We start from the raw sequence: 17,935 nt of genomic DNA, 5'->3' as shown, positions 1-17,935 counted from the left end.
CTGGGAAGAATTGTAATACAGACACATTCTAAACATTAACACCTACATAATAGCCTACAGAATGTGCCTAATAAAGGCAGATTTACCACTGTATTTGATTAAACTGTACCTCCATCTGCAGAAGGTAATGGGATTCTTAAATTACTAGGGATAATTATAGCCCACAAGCCTTGTAGAGCCCTTGCATCAGTCCCTGTGCAATGAATGAGGCGGCAGCTCCAGCCCACCTAACGCTGTACCCTGAGCTGCACAATGAATGTGCCATGCTATCTCTAAGTGAGAAGTTAAACTCCATGAGACAGTTAGATACCACAATGTACCCCCCTTCCAAAGGCCTTAGACAAAGATAGGTAGGGACCCTACACTTGTGCTGACCTCTGCAAGCAAACAACCCTCCTTACTATGGCCACTGAATCCCCTTTTTCGATACCACATTTTCCAACTCCAGTTAAAACACAGAATGACGGAAGAGATTTGAGGACTTTTGAATCCCACTCTGCATGCTGTAGCAGTCTTCTAAAAAGGACAAACTGAGAAAAAAGGGCCATAAAATGTTTTCGTCTTTGATAATGGGAGAAAATTGTCCAGTTTCCAATTTTGTTGTTGACTTTGCTGATAAGAAATCTGCTGTTAATGAAACCTTTGATGATAATTAATTTAGTAGCAGAAAAGTGATTAATTGTCTTTTAATTTAATGCCAAAATTTACCCTTTTTGCTGCTATTTTATAAAAAAGTCTGTTTCCCTTGAAAAGCCCCTAGGCAATCGTTTTGAAGTCTCCAGAAAGTAAAGAGAGCAAAAGACAAAGATTTGGCAGGGCACTAATATATAAAAAAAAAAAAAAAAAAAAAAAAAAAAAGATGTTTATGCCAAAAGATCTTGACAATAAATATCTATCAAATGTTTATTATTTTTAGAAATGCTGTGTTAACACACTATGGGAAAACTCTGTGGGGAATGAAGTGGCATTTATGCCTAGTTCCATAGCTTCAGCTATAGCACAAACTTTGATATATTTGGTTCCACATCTCTTCTGAAACAAACCCAAGTATTACCCCTGTTTTAAAGATATGCAAAAGTAAAAGGTAGAAGACTGGGGTCCATCCCACCTGGTCCCAGAAATACAAATGAAGCAAGTAAGTTAGAATCTCGTGTCCATTTATGGACAGCAGAGAAGACAAGCACATCCGGACCACTCGCCCACCTAGCGCCAGCATCGCTGCACAGCAGTGGCTCTCTGGCATTTCAGGTGAGCAGGGCAAGGGCCATCGAAGGGACTTTGGTCTGAGCTACACAAACCTGCTTACATTCGGACTAAATCAGCCCAGACTGTATGTTTCACATTATTTATATGCAGAACGCAAATTGTCCAAAGAGAATTTGGTGCATGTCTCTAGATGGACAAAATATATTCCATTTTGTGGGGAGATTTCCACTCAGTATGTTTCTTCCATCCCAAGCTGATCAGCAACTTTGGTTTGCTTTGGAACATTTTTGAAAAAACACAAAATAAATCCATAAAAGATCCCTGAACTTGCAAGCAAAGTTATAAGGAACATGACAAATTAATGCATTGGAAACATTAAACAGGAATTCCTGATTTTTAGTCAAAAGAACACTAAGTTGCTTGAGAATCCTCACAAGTGTCCTGAAACCATGTCTATTTTCCAAAATTAATTAATTAATTTGGAAAAAGATGCTATCATGTAGTAGTTTTCATACAATACATTTAATATATATATATATATATAAAAGGGGGAGTTACTATAACTACAACATCATACAATTGTTTTTCTAACACACGGGCACATTAAAGGAGAAACACACTTCATAAGTCACATATATGAGTAGAGTAAACTTTCAACTTTCTCTAAAAGATGGGATGGCTGAATTGCAATAGAATCATTTGTGTAAGAGAAATATAATTTCTTCTTCAGTCCTTGTTTTTTTTTGTCTTAGTAATTGATGCTGATCTTTTGACAACAAACTTTTTAGCCTTTAAAATTTCCTTATGTTATGCTCATAAAACTGATATTGCTCCTCATGCTATGCCATGCCCATAGAGAGAGAATATAAAGAGTAGAAAATGTAGCACATTTTCTATTAAACAAATGACCAGTGAAATATGTTGACCATGAAACACAGCCTGACATACATTTCACTCAGTTCTGAGTCATAGATGTTTCAGTGTCCATGGTTCGTGCTTATGGACTGACCTTGTGCAACTTCATGAAGCCTGCTTACTCTCCCCTCTTTTTGTACTTCCCCAGAAAGTGGATGAGTGAGTCCAAATACAATATGTCGCATTGCCATTTTTTGGTAACAGAATAAGCAGTCATGTTTTGCAAGCAAATTAACAATTGTAGCATGAAATGATTTTGTATTTGAGATCTCCTGTATTATTCACAACACTCACAAGTTGACAACAGATCAGCTTTAGCTAACACTTAAACATTTCTACGTATGAGTTTTTTTCTTCATCTAAGTTTCCCAAGAACATTTTAAAAATTTCCCCCTCCAAGTAGAAATTATTCACATAAAATATGCACAATCTAAATATACCAGTTTGCTCTTTTTAAGGTCTTTTTGTGACAAGCATTCAACATCCCTCTCCTCTCTGAAAATTCAATGAATATTCCAACTTTGTGCAAAACTGTCTCAAAACTATAAACTGCTGGTGACTGTATAATCAGCAAGAGTGCTTAATGTCTAATTGCATGTAACGCAACATGCTACAGAAACGAAAGATGCCAACACAGCATCTCTGAAAAGGTACATGTGCGAGACACTGTTGTGTCCGTGATGGCATGATGTACTTCTTTCAAGTATCAAATTAATACATATAAAAACTGTAAGAGTTTTCAAGAACAGGCAACAGAGGTAGATACAGCAAATAAGAGTTAAGTCACTATTAACTGTATATGTATTGAACCGATAAATTTACTTCTGGATAGAAATATAATTATCGGCATGTATTCAAGCCATGACAGTCAGGGACATAAGGATGCCCTTTGATAATGCCAACACAGATTACAGAAAACTACCGGGAGAACTACCACATCACTGAAAAAAGGCCCAAGGACACAACAGTTTTCCAAGTGATGCAAAAGGTGCAGCAGTTGATCAAATCTATCTCTAGTCAAGCTCAGAAAAAGCAAAGCAAAAACACATTAAACTTTTAAGTAGGAAAAATATAGTGAGAAGTATAATATTAATCTGTATAAATTATATTTACCAAAATAATAGAGGGAAACCAAGATAGAATTGCAACCTTGTGCACTCTGATCAAAACCATCCTTTTCTTTTAAAAGCATATGCCTTTAGAATAATTAATTTTGAAAGTTTAAAAATAGCATTTGCACCTTTTCATTGTTATACCAGAAATGAATGTGAGCATCTTCCTACTCTGACACGTCTTATAATGGATATAATTCTCTTTTGAGTGCAGCCTCCTTTGCTTGCAAACTATTTTGGTAGGAATGACAAAGTGAAAGAATGGACAATTAAGCTAATCATTACTAAGGACCAGGTTTTAATTTGTATTAAAATCAACAGCAAAGGTTTTTTTGTTTTTTTTTTTTCAGATCAGAAATAGAGGTACAGACATTTAAAACTGATAATACAATGATTATGAATAGCAAATGTAAATATTCTGCTGCAATAAATTCTGAAAAATCCAGTGATAACACACTGAAAAATTAATGTTATGACTCTGAAACAGCTGTAAGGAAAAATGATTTTCTTATCTGATTCAGTTAGGATTCAAGATCTTATCAAGATCTTATGGCATTCTTTTTTTTTTTTTTTTTTTTTTTAGGATTCTGCACAAGCAGGGGCTGCCAGATCATGTCTTTCAGTGTGTGATAGCTCTGCAGGAGCAGTCTTGGGAGGCCACTGCACTGGTCTATGTATCAGAAAAAAATGCTTCTAGTGTAATGCACTATCTGTGAATAATTCAGTCTGAAAGTTAAGCTAACAGACTTGTTGGATAGTAGTAAATCACTGTCAAACAATGAGAGACACATTGATGGTTATAACTCTTTTCTCTGTTGACACATCAATCTGTCTGTCTGCTGATTCCGAAAAGAGTCCATTACATTAATGTATTTCCACAGGCAAATTGAGAAATTTTGATTTTAATCTAATCAATCAGAAGGGTTATTTTTGTAAATATCTGTTTTATCTTGTTTACATTTCTTCTTATACAAAATGAAATTTTAGTTTAAGAAATGAAATATGTAGAGCTAATAAGAACTAGTGCAGCTAAATTATTATTATTTAAGTATTATTACTCTGGAGAAGGTAAAATTGTACAAAATAAAAGTGTAGGTGCTACAAATATTCCTCAAAAATAGAATATTCTAATTTCTGGGAATACAGATCTGCCAGATAGATCAAGTATTTTGAAAATTCAGAAGAGTCTACTGAATCAATGAAGCAGCCCCAGTAGATCCAGATGGAAATGAAAGTCATGGAAAACAGAGAGACAGGCTCCTTGAACCCACTTCTGACATCAAACATGGCACATTTCACACGGGAGCTCTTTTTATTTTTTATTTTTTTTTAAAGTTTACATCTACATGTTTGGAAGAATTTGGTTCTGATGACCACCAGAACATGTGATGTATCTGAATTACACCTGCAATAAGGTAGGTTCTGCCAGGTTTTTGAGGAAGACAGATCGGAGCATGTCACCCTGCTGCTTGGAGATGAGTAACCTTGCTCCTTGTAACCCCAAAATGCTGTCATGCTGATCAGGGAGTTATTTTATATTCTTAAAGCCAAGCTTTGCTATACAAGATCTGTGGACAATCTCCTGAGCTTTACTTCTTTTATCATGAGAGTATTTAAAAACAAACAAAAAAAACAAAAACAAAAACAAAAAACAATTATTCAAGACAATTCTAGTCTTAAACATTCTATAGAATTCAAGCTTTTACATCTTTTGAAAAGAGCAAAGAGTTAAATGGTATTTCATCTTTAAAGTGGAGGTCTCCTCTAATGTGGACAAAATCAAACCTAAAACCACCTGAAATGAGGTTCTTATTTCTCAGAAATTTTATTAATGATTGCTATGTTTTCAGGGTAATGCTGCACTCTGAAGATCACTTTAGTGCCCAGTGAAGTGTAACTTGCTTCATTTCTGGTCCAGAAATACAAAAATACTGTTCCCTAATTCAGTCCACAATGGCTAGAACATAAGAACTATCTTAATGAGACTAATATAATTGCTGTCAACTTTTTCAATATTTTATTAAAATATTTAATAAAATATTTTAAATATTTTTATTTCAAGGAAAAGCATGGACACCCACAAATTGACAAGAGCATCCTGGGCTGCAGGATCACAACAGCAAGTATTTTGTTTTGATAGACTGGATCATAAATGTACATCTTTGCCATTACTATCTATGTACTTTAAGTGTGTCAAGGGAAGACATTAAATTCTACACTGCCAAATATATCAAAATGAGAATTTCACACAGATATGATTCTCTAGGCTGTTTTTTTTTTTTTTTTTTTTTTTTTTTTTTTTTTTCTGAAGCATTAGAAAGATTATCTACTTCAAAAAAATAAAATAAAATCATGGAGGGAGTTTCTCTGTATTTTAATACTGTGTTGGCCCCAGCCCTAGAATTTCTATATGCTTGTGGAAGACCGTGGTGAAAATATACAGTAAGTGCTCATGGAATAAAAAGGTATTACTGACTTTTATTGTTAGACTTGTCTTGGTATGAAGATGCTCACAAAATCCTGATAGCTGCACATGGTTATTGGCAGATGAAATAATGTAAACTTTGAGGTTCAGGCAGGACAAGGAGATTATATTTTTATAGCATATGGACTAGTTCTAACTTATTTACCTCAACATATACTTATCTTGTGTAAATAAAGTTCAATTTTACCCTTCTATTTACTTTTAGGGATGTTTTTTATGTCTATATTTTAGATTACCACTGTGTACAAAATGCCTGACCTGGATCTTTAGGTCCCATTGCTTCCATGAGACACAACTGAGACAGAGAATGAGTATTTTTTCCCTCTTTTAACCTAGAGATGACCTGCCACTGGAATCCAATTTCCTCTTTCATCATCATTACTCCATAAAAACACTAACAGCACTATGTCATGCAACACTTAAAACAGAACAAAACAAAAAAAACACCACAGACAAGTAATTGCATTACTACATGTACTCATACTAAACTAACAGAATTTTCCTGTATGGCTCAGAGGTGGATACAAACATAGCAAGTCACAAGATGGAATTTTGGAGCATGTTTGGAGCAACACCAGTCCCACCCTGGCTTGCCCCTGTGAGGGGCCAGCTGGGACATGCTGCCACCACAGACAGCTTCCAGAAGCCTAAAACTCCTTGGTTTATGCTCACATTGGGCAAAAAATTGAAACAGAACTGAAAGTCTTAGGAACTCTTAAACTTGTTTCAGCCCACTGCCTAAAATCCTTAAAAAAATTCTTGTAGCTCTCGCACATTTTAATTCTTCAACCAGAATTACTATTATTGTTGTTATTGTTATTATTATATTTTTATTTTATTTTTTTACTTGTGCTGGTGCAGCTCCTAAGAACTGGGCACAGAGGAGGCTCCGTGTGCTGACAGACGGAAAACAGAACAGTCAGTGAGCTCTGATTCCAACTGCGACTACAAAAAACACAGTCAGCGAGGGACACTTAAGGAAATACTAGGGCGGTATTAATCAGCATGACAGGCAACGAGCATAGCACATCAGCAGCTGTTTCCTTGAGAACATTGAGGAGTTAACCCTGCGAGGTTTCGCATGCCATGTATCCTGGTGGATGCATGGCCTTTCAGTCTTCTGTGCCAGTCATGGGGGTAGTCGGAGGGAAACGGAAGGACTCTTCTTCAAAGGGAAGCTACTAAAACTGACCAAAAATAATATGACTCCTGACATATAGTTCTGTAAATTTACAGACATGCTAAAAAAAATAAAATAGTTAATAGCGGTCAAGGGAGTGGATAGAGAAGACGCTTTGTACTCCACTAACTGGTATTGCTGCAAATCGAAGACAAAGTAAGTTGTTTCTTTTGCAGGATTTCCTAACAATTATTTGGGATTTTCCAAATCCCTGCAGGCTTACAGAGATCTCAAGAGAAGCATGAAATCATTGAATTAATTTTCAGATAAGCTAATAGCGTGCATTAAATCAATGTGAAATAAGATGCACCACATATTTACAATGCAGATTACTCACCCAGGTACCAAATAGAACTTTGAAATACCTGGGAATAAGCATTTTAAAAATTAAAAATGTATTGATAACCAACATTTCGGTAAATTCAAAATTCTTCTGATAGAGATTTTTGTTAGTCAAAAAAAATACTATGTGATAGTTTAATATGAATACTACTGGAAAAGAAATATTGCATATATAATTTTCAGATGTTTTTGCAAAAAATGCAAATGATCATATAAGCCACAGAGAAATATCTTACTTCCTCAATTACTAGGAATTTTTCAATTGAGAGAGAAAAATGGACTCCAAATGTAAATTCTTATGTTTTAATTAATTTAAATTTAAACATCAGATTAACTCAAAACTTGTTTCAGAAGACTCTTGTATAGTGAAACAAAACAAATTTTAGCATTTTAGTTTTGCAGATATGATTTAGCATTCAAAAAAGCACCTTTACAAACCAACTCATTCTGCTGCATTTTTTAACTTTTGTAAACAGATTGCAGAGAAGGAGCCAATGCAGATCTGGACATCTTGTATGTCATCAGGCACAGCTTTTGAGTTTTTTATTGCATAAGGGATGGATTTCTGACAACACATTTTAAAAATTGCTTCTTATCCAAAAAACGACAGGCAAGAAAATTACTCATGAAGAATAATATTTGTTCAATAAGTGTAGTCCCGCCACGTTCTTTGCAACGGCTGAGTAAGTTGGCTATGCACGTGGAACACCATACGGATCACAGGGGACAAATTCTACCCAAAACTGTACACCACAGTGTGTTTCCACAGCAATTCATGGCTTCCACTCCAGCCCCAGGGCTTGCAAAGGAGCAGAGACATCTGAGCTGTCCATAACTGGGGGCCTGTAACTACCAAATTTGTTTATATATGAATAAAGCCAGATCTTTTTGATAGCTATCACTGGGCCCTTACAAAAACCAAACTAATTGTATTGATTTGATAGTTATGACAATTGTATGGATTGTGATAATTATATTGTTTTCAAAAAAAAAAGTTGTTAGTTCTTTCAACATTTATTATAGAATAATCATAAATGGGAGGGAAGGGTTTTTGTTTGTTTGTTTTGAATATCAACACTAGCTAAGGAGCTGGAAATGTTTGGTAGAACTGGTCAACATTCAATATGGCTAAGTATTTCAAGGCTTGCTTTTACAGCATATTAACCATGCTACGTTTATAAATGACCTGAAAGCATGAGTGAAGAAGAAGCATTTCTACCAAAGAACTATTTTAGCTAGATCATCTCTTCTCCCCTTTGTATAACAACATATTATTCAAACCCTTTAGCACTTCCAATTGTCTTCAAAACATAGGCAGTTTTTGTTAACTTTAACCAGCCACAGTCCAGTGAGAACACCCATTTTTTTCACATATTCTCCTTTTCTATTTATTGGTCTTTGACCCTGCAGGGATCTACAGCCACAGTGAAGACATCAGTCTGCAGCCATCTACTTTCCTTTAGCCTTCATCCATGCTGTCAGACACACAGCAATTCTCTCTACTGTTTTGAGAAAGAAGGAAAACTGCCAAACATACACACACTGTAACTCCTTTTCTTTAAATACTGCTAGTACTACTAACTACAACCTCTCAACTACTATTTTTCATTTAGAAATTGGCATATTACAGATACTGTATTATGCTTCCAGAGAAGTGTTCTGACTTCATCTTACCCATTTGCCTTTATATTGCCTTTAATCAATCTAACACATTTATATCCAATGGCCAGAGACCTAATTCCTGGCAAACCAGAGGTTCTTTCTGATCTGATCTTCTCCACATTTCCTGATTTTCCCTCTTGTTTTCTCTTTCCTTCATATCATCTTGCACTCTCTTGCATATTTGTTCTTTGTATTACCTTACACTGTTTCATTTTAACTAGAAATACAGAATCAAAAATTTATCTTCTAGTTGAAAACTAAACACAATCTTTCAAATACAATTAGCTAGCAATCATATAAATAAAACCTGAGTCAGTGGGAAAAAACAGTTTCAATTCATGTGCTATATCCATTATATCTATGCCAAACAGAAGAATGAACTGTACATGGAATGAACTTGTTGTTTTCCAACAAATGCTACTTAGCTGTAGCTCATAATATTAGCTGAGAAGATTAGGCCTATGAAATCTCAATTTTCCCAGTCCAAAGGGAATAGTGGAAAATAGTACACACACACACACAAATAATAAAAGCAGCCTGGTTTTACTTAAAACAAAAGTAACACTGTGTCAACGTCCTCTTCCAGTGATTGATGGAGTAATATGGAAGTACACCAAAATACCAGTTCTGCTGTCATTTAGAAAAACAAACATATTGAATTCAAGCAAAGAAACAATTGTACAGATAAAAAATACACTGACAAGGCAAGAACACAATGCAGTTCAGAAAAGTATGGAGAAGTACAGAGATAGCAGCAGTATTGTTTTAGCTGCCCGACTAATCAGGAACAAAGTGCTGACAGGCCCTAGCCATGCAGTGGAAAAATGCAGAAGTCAAAGCTGAAAATCTCACAGGGCTTTTTAGGCCCTCCCTTTCATGATTGTCTTGTTGATAAAGATGTACAAGCTCCCATGAACTAGGGATGCATCTCAGGTCATGGCTTTCACAGAGTACAGATGAATCAAGGCAAGCAGAGTGCTGACAGGGACATGGCAGGCAGGCTGCAGGAATTTAGGGACAGGCCCCAGTCCTGGTGACTCCATCTCACAGAGCGTGCCCACCTGGTGCGCTGCCCAGGGGCCTTCAGGGAGCAAGGCAGGGTTCTTCAGCATACTGAGCTTTTAGCAAAGCAACATGGATGAGACCATGAAGAAAGAAAAAGAGAACTGTTGTCAATATTTTTAAAGACACCAAAATAGCTACTGAAATTAATAATACAGATCTGATCTATAATTAAAACTCTCAAAGAATTTTCAACTTCACTCATACAAATTTGCCTTCTATTTTACGTAGCTCATTATTAAAATACATAACTTTGGTTCAGAACTCCAAAAGCTATGTAAATGGATGTGTGACTTCTTAAAAGCTGCTATTAGAAACACCTGCATTAGTCACGGCCTGGTCAGGCATGAGCAAGCCTAAACAATGGTTGTGGCTAAAGATGGCGACGGCTGATTTGGTAATCATGCAAACTCTTGTGTTCTTGGAAACCATTCATATGATTTAATATAGTTTTCCATAATTTTGTATGCTGTCACATTCTTAATTTGCTCCTGCCAGGTCAGGAGAGTGTTTCAGCTCCTTTCTGATTAACTTCACGGTTAATGTTTGCTTAAACTCCAAAATGAGTATGGAATGCTGCCAGACTACGAAGTCTTCCCATAGTACTACAGTGTTCTTGAATAGTTACTGCAAAGTTACTGCAAAGAAGAATATTTAACCTAGATGGAATAAAGTCTGTAAAGAACACAGCAGAATTATAAACTCTGAGATGTCTCTGGAAGAGAAAGGCAACAGTTTGCTAACTCTATTTGACTTGAATGATAGTATGAGTTACAAGAGAGTTATGAAGCAAAGCAGGCAAAACGGGAAGGAGATTCTGTTTTGAACAAAGGCAGAGAAGATACCAACTGTGAGAGGCTGACAATGAAAAGGATCTTGTGCTGGGGACCCAGGTTGCCAGACTCCCAAGTTAGCTTAAAGGTCACCTCTGAAAGATAACATTTCAAAGGGCAAATATTATAAGGTCGCCCTCTCTGCTCCTACAGCTGAATTAAGCCTCCAAGAGCTTGACTTTGAAGGATAGCACTTTAGAGTTTTGCCTGAACTGGCCTCTTCCCTTGCATCATTTTTCTATGTTAGAAGACAACACTTTATATATTTGCTTCCAGATCAGCAATGCAAAGAGCAAGATTACATACAATGATAAAGAACATAGCATTTATCATGATGGCTATCTAATACAGAATACCAGATCAAGAAAATTAGGTGCATAAGGCTTTTTTGTGAGATACAGGTAAAATCACCAATAACAGGAATCTGCCAAAACAAGGCATCTAAAGTACTTAAATGTGTTGCAAAAAAAAAAAAAAAAAAAAAAAAAAAAGTACAAATTGGCCTGCAAATTCTAAGAAAGCAATTCTAAGAAAGCATCAATGACAGCTGTTGCAACTAAAGATGGATAGAAGAAATGCTATTCCTATTTGTAGAAAGAAACTTGCTGAGAATGGGAGAATGTAAGGCAAGCTGGATGAAATGAGAGAGTTCAGAACCCCCAGAAAGAAAGGAATAAAGATAGAAAAATAAAATCCATAGAATTTAAGCATGCAGATCAAATGATGAATTCACTAAACATGAGTTCGTCTCACATAGAAGAGAGGATGCAGAAAGTGGAAATGAGGTGAGATGGCTAAGGGACTGTGTAAAAGACAATTCAATATAGGATTAAATATGGAAGGACATTTAAAAAGAGATGCAAGTATCAAGAAACATTGAAGTTACTAAAGAAAAAAAAAGAAGTCAGTCATGCTGTAAGCACATTAGCAGTAGGAAAAGTGTTCAATATTTCAGTATTCAATAGCATTGTCAAGAAAAAACATGAAAAATGCTAAGGTTTTCAACAAACACATCCACCTTCAAACACCAATCAAATTATCAACAGGTGAAATCTCAGCCTAGGAAGGAGAAATAAGAGGTTGAAAAGTACTCAGTGAGCTAGAGATTTTCAAATTATTGGGATCTGATAATCTGCCAGCTGCTTAAATGCTCAGAGAAATCTCAGGACAATTAATGGTATCTTAGTGGACTGAAAAAGGACAAAGTACTGAAAATCTGATAATCTACATGTAATTCTGTGTTACATAATTATTTGTAAATACTTGTAGCAAGGAAATACCAGTCAACCAACATTACTTTTTCAAAAATAAAGTGAAGCAAATACACCAAATTTCAAATTATATTGTATTTATTGCATATTTATTTCATGTGACATTTACTTTTATTATTAGATATAAGTATTCATTCAGAATTCAAGATCATACGATTCTATAAGCTCTTTAGCATAAATGTAAGTGCAATTCTACATTGAAAAGTTATAGAATGACATTTAACTGACAGAAATTTGTGCTCTTTTCCAAATTTTTCCAATTGTAAAGTCTCCTTTTGACATAGATATAATTCCAATATATTTCTAATTTTATTTTTACTGCTGCTGTTTAAAAATAAATAAATAAATAAATAAATAAATAAATAAATAGAACCAGGGAAAGACCCTGACAAAGCAAAGAGTTTTCTGGTAAGCAAATCTATATTAAGTAAGCAGAAGAGTTCATAAGTGATCAAGAGACCATTTAGTTTTCCTCATCCTTCACCAACACCCCCAAGGGTCAAAACCCTTCTCGTCTCCAAATCCCCTCTGAATCTTCTGACTACTTCCTATTTCCACTTTTTACACTTTGATCAAAAATACTATTCTGCAGCTTTAATACTTCTTCCAATTCTTTTTCTATGGAAAAAAAATAGAAATCTCTTAAACAGTTCTTGCCTTGCACTAACCACCTGGCTTCATATTTGTCATCTTTCCATACTAACAAGAAGTCGTTTAGTCTGCAAAGGCAGTGTGGGAAGATTTTTAATTCTCTTTTGAAATACCTAACACTCAACAATCTAAGCTTCGAGAAACTGATTCTGTGGAATAACATTTGGTTTTGATACAACGTACCTTACATTGTACACTAACTCTAAACTGAAAATCAGTGTTTTAACGAAGACCCCTTCTCTGGAAGAGATAAACAATAGACAAAATATTCTCCTTCTATATTTTCTTTCAAGTTTAGTCACTGATCCCTGAATATTTGTGTCCCCATCTTGGGATATAAATATCTTTGTTACTAACCCTCAGATTTTCTGACCTTGCCACTTTTGTGAAGTAATAGCATAGGCTAGTAGAATTTTCTTTCAAATGAAATGTTTACTCCATAAACCTGTTATATTGCATTATATGTTTATGTTTATTGTTTTGAAATGATGTTATTTGTAAGTATAATTCTGTAATAAAAAGAAAACAAAGATTGATGCTGAACGAGAATGAAATTTCAGAACATGCTATAAAATTAATCTAATACTAGAAAATCATAACAAAGTGCAATTACTCTATTTACAGGTAGAAAAGGAGAAACTACTGCATATATAAAAATAAGAATAAAAGCTTTATTTTTATAGTAGGAAGCTTATGAATATCAAAATGTTAGAGAAATCTTCCTACAAACAAAAAGGTTAATCTTAATTGTGCATCAATCTTGACTATAACATGGAGTTTATTTTAATGCTATAAAACAATATATTTTTTTTTAAACTCAGAAGTACCTTTGCATAATGAATGTTGTAGCTATAACAGAAGTTGCCTGAGTCTTTTCATATAAATCATACTGCAGTCAACCTCAGCTCCTCTATGTTTTGCAAAGCTGATGCTTTTTTATGGTAACTTTTCTGGGGCCATTTTGAAAGTAGCAATTGGTACCACATACCCAAACACAGATAAAAGAAGCAGATCTAAATATCTACCTGATAAAAATATATACAGCCTTTAGAAATATCAAAAGTGGATGCAAAAAAAAATACTTTGGTATAAGGATGGTTTGAATCGCAGAACATTACTTATAGAAGGCAGGTAGAAGGCATAAGCAACTACAAATACTGATTTATCATAGGCTACTGGCAAACATATCTAGGAAGCCCTTGGGAAGCTCAAGGGCTAGAGATAAGTTGTTAAGCAGTGGAAAAAAAATGTAAGAATACAGTTCACAAGAAACATTTACTGTTTCAGGCATACTTTTGGTTTGGAGCATTTCCTTGTTAGAAGAACCACTTCGGGAAAGTTTTAAGGAAACATTTGTTGCAGTTTACTAGACAAGAAACAAAAACCATCTGTGATTTTACATCATTATCCTCAAAGGATGAAGAAAATGCCTCAATCAAGAAAAGAGACAAATCATTTATTTTGAAAAGATCTGAAAGCAAAGTGGCATGCCTGTACAAAGTTGACATCCAAGTCACATCCTTTCTCTGCTGAAGTGTTCTTCCAAGGCATACAACAAAGAAAGATTAAGATAAAAACCAAATAATATATAGCTCTTCAGATTTACCCTGATGTCTACAATAAATATAAGAGGAAAAAAAATCTCTGTAGAAATTCTTATTTTTGCATACCAAAAAAAGCTAGCAAGATCATCCACCAAAGTCAAAGACTATATCTTTTTGGAATTTAATGTGCAAAAATATAGGAAAGAAGGATATTAAGTCAATGCAAAATGGAAAAAGGGCTGTAGAAAGAGCTACTCCCCAAACTATTGTAATTAAAAGCCTTGACATATCTATGAAAGAAGGGAATGGATAATCTTTATTATACTGTAAGCAAATCAAATGGCAGATTGATATCCCTTGGCACACGAATACGCTACTAAATATTTGAAGACAAGCTGTGACTTCAAATATCACATCCAACTGCAACTTTATTTTTTTAATTTTTTATTTTTTTCAGAAAAAGCAACTCATGCTGAGGAAGATATGGCTTATTTGAAACTTATTTACTGTCATAACAGATGGTGAAGACTAGAGAGAATATAAATGAAAAATATGGGGGCCCAATAAATGTCAAGGCTCCCAACTTGGTTTGTAAAATTAAATGAAAAAAAAAAAAAAAAAAAGCTATATCTATGCAAGATACAAAAACTTATCAGAATAGATTAGCTTTTTAACATCTTGGAAATAACCATTTTTCTGCCTACACAATGTATGATTTAAAATTGAACTGATATTGCAATCGTGGTCATCCTGAAAATGTTATACAGCATTATCTATACAGACTCGCAATAATCCAAAAACTGTTTTCAAGGCATTTATCCCCAAACCTTTGGTGGGTCATGAACATTTTATCAGCTACATATAGGATTATACAGGATGGTCAAGATTTCCCGGGAAGCCACATGGCAGTGGGAACAGATTTGCAGGCAGTGTTTGTAACCCTGCAGTTACACTCAGAGCAGCAGAGTCAGGGCCTTTTCCTGACTGGGAACTTTCTAGTTTGGGGTTCTCATTCCTAAATAAACCAGAATTTTAAAATAGCCAAATCTTCTGCAAAATAGAATTATTATTCTTTATGCTTAGCCCATTCACCTCGAACTGCCTTGACTTCAGAGTGAACGGAGGACCCTTAGGACTCTCCAGAAGGCATTCTATAAACTGGGCCCCAGATCCTCTTCACAGAGGAGGATGCTTCCATGACACATCCTTCCTTATTTTTTGAGGTACACAGGAGAAATAGGAACCACTGACCAGTGAACCATGTCCTTATGAGGGGAAACTGCACTTGCATTATTACTGAAGCCATTATTACCTTGGCAATGCCTTTAATACAAAAATTGAAAACAAAATTAGGGCAGAACTAAGATAAAGTGAAAATGATACTCACAAAAATCTGAAATAAATTGTCAACGTAAGCTTACATAATGAAGCTGAGGATGAACGTGTATACCTCATTAGAAAGTGGAGTTTTCATGGTTATACAGCGCAACATATTAACACTGTAACTCACATAAGAATATAAAGCCAGCAGCAAAATGAATAGACCTTATTCTATATTTAGCTTCTCTGTTGCTGTTTTATAACACTGAGATGACTGGAACAAACACACCACTTTACTGCAGTATCTCATTCATTAAAATAGCTAATTCACAGCTAATTTTATTTTAAATCTAGTAATGAATTTCAGAATGTAGTAAGAAATGGAGCATTAGATAACCTATAAAGGTAAAAGAAAAAAAACACACGCTTAAGTACACTTCATTTTAGTATATTTTTCTTAATGAAAAACAAGGAAACATACACAAAGTATTTGAGTTTTTCATGCTGCTACCTTTTATGTTTTCTGCGCATTGTATTTGAATGCTATCCTCTTGATTATATTCTCTCAAATACTTGTTTGAAGTAAGATACTTTATTTTAATAAGTGGAACAAAGCTTTGAATAGCTTGGTTCAAAAAACAGTTTTAAATGAAAGGAGCTGTTGCTAAGCACAGGGATCTTTGCCAAATACTTTTTAAATGGTTTATTGTGCCCTAGCAATCCTGAGATTAAAAACATCTCTTGAATTACAATGACACATCAAAAAATAAAATTAATGTGGGGGTTTTCATTACAAGAATTGAGCCTCTGTGTGTTATTCTTTCCATTAGATAAGAAAGAAACATACTGTGGTACATTGTTTTTGCTGTCAGAGAGAGCTTTTAGGCAAATATACAATATCACACTATATCCCTCACGGATTCAATCATGTACTGTACAATTTCTTCTATTAATTTAACTTAATGCTGTGGATTGAAGGGATAGACCATATATTTTCACATATTTTTCTGTACTGGGTATGAGTTATTTTTAGACTCTTCATAAGTCTTCATCAAAATCAGAAGATCTCATTGCCTCATATGACTACAATATGCATAACAGTATTGCCTCACTCTGTAATAAACAGTTTTTTTTTTCATAGTTCCTGCAATAGTTAAAAAAACTCTTGTTTTCTCAAAGCTCTTACGTTACAACACTGGAGCATATAGATCTCAGTGTCAATGAGAAGCTTGAACACATAGAGTTAGATGCTTTAAGGAAAAACAAAAATCAATAACATTTCCTACCTAATAAAGATGTCTACACCAGTATGCTTAAAAGTGTTGGCCTCACAGTACACAAATTATGGTTTAGAATAGGGGAAAAAGGAAGTAGCAAAGACAGCAGAGAAAAGAGCTGCTAACTGATTTTAAATCAAACTTGAGCTCCACATCCTGAAATCCTGCTTTACTCTATATCTGACTGTGCTGCAAATACACAACAAACCAAAAACACAGCTCCATGTTCTCTTGAGCTGGATATGAAACCAAGAGCATGCAAATTAGCAGGACTTTTCTTGAAAACACTTACTACTGCACTTTACCCAACATTCCATAAGATACCACGGAAAGATAACACATGTACCTTGCCAGATAACACACATACGCTGGTACTCCATGGTTTTAGCTTATAGATTTTATCTGTCCACACACAATTTACAGATATTATTTCACAAGGACAAATCTGTAACTGTGAGTTATGGATTTTGACAAATTAAAACAAAATACATTATACATATTAAAACCGAGTAAAATCCAAACTAGGTAGATTAACAGATATAGAAACCTATAATGATTGTAAAAGTGGCTCAAATTATGTGTCATGTTACTCACATATATAACACCTCAAGTTACTCAAGTAATAAATACAAACAAATCCAGTTCAAAGGAATCACATTGAGAACTTGACACTTTCATATCTCACATACTTTCATGGATTATCATTATAATGCCTTTCAACGTGACTGCTTTTAACAGAATTTGGATATACAGACAGAAAGCTTTTCTCTGCTAACCCCCATCTTAAAAAGGAAATATGTAGGGAAAAAAAGAACAATGTGTGAAAAGGAAAGCCAAGATCACTGTCTCATGTTGGCCATGTTTTTTTGTTTGTTTTTCTGCCTCTCTAAGCTAGTACAACCACTCAAAAGGCAGTCTGCTGCCAGTACAACCAGCAGACAGAGAATTGTCTGCTGACACAGACAGTAATGCCAACATTACTGGAGGTCCCTGGACCTGTGGAGAGGGGGAAGGATGGTGGGAAGAGAGAAGAAGATCCAGTCCATCTATCTCCCACTGTTGTAGCATGCAGCAG

General features: G+C 34.9%; 1 long non-coding RNA gene across 2 annotated transcripts in view; it reads right to left on the bottom strand.

Moving 5' to 3' along the window:
• LOC137863907 (uncharacterized) overlaps positions 1 to 17,935 on the bottom strand; it is a 361,629-nt gene that overhangs the window by 59,946 nt on the left and 283,748 nt on the right. The window lies entirely within an intron of this gene.

Source organism: Anas acuta, chromosome 13 (assembly GCF_963932015.1).
Source record: "Anas acuta chromosome 13, bAnaAcu1.1, whole genome shotgun sequence".
Taxonomy (NCBI): Eukaryota; Metazoa; Chordata; class Aves; order Anseriformes; family Anatidae; genus Anas; species Anas acuta.
Note: the sequence above shows the minus strand (reverse complement) of the source record. Positions and strands in the feature narration are given on the sequence as shown.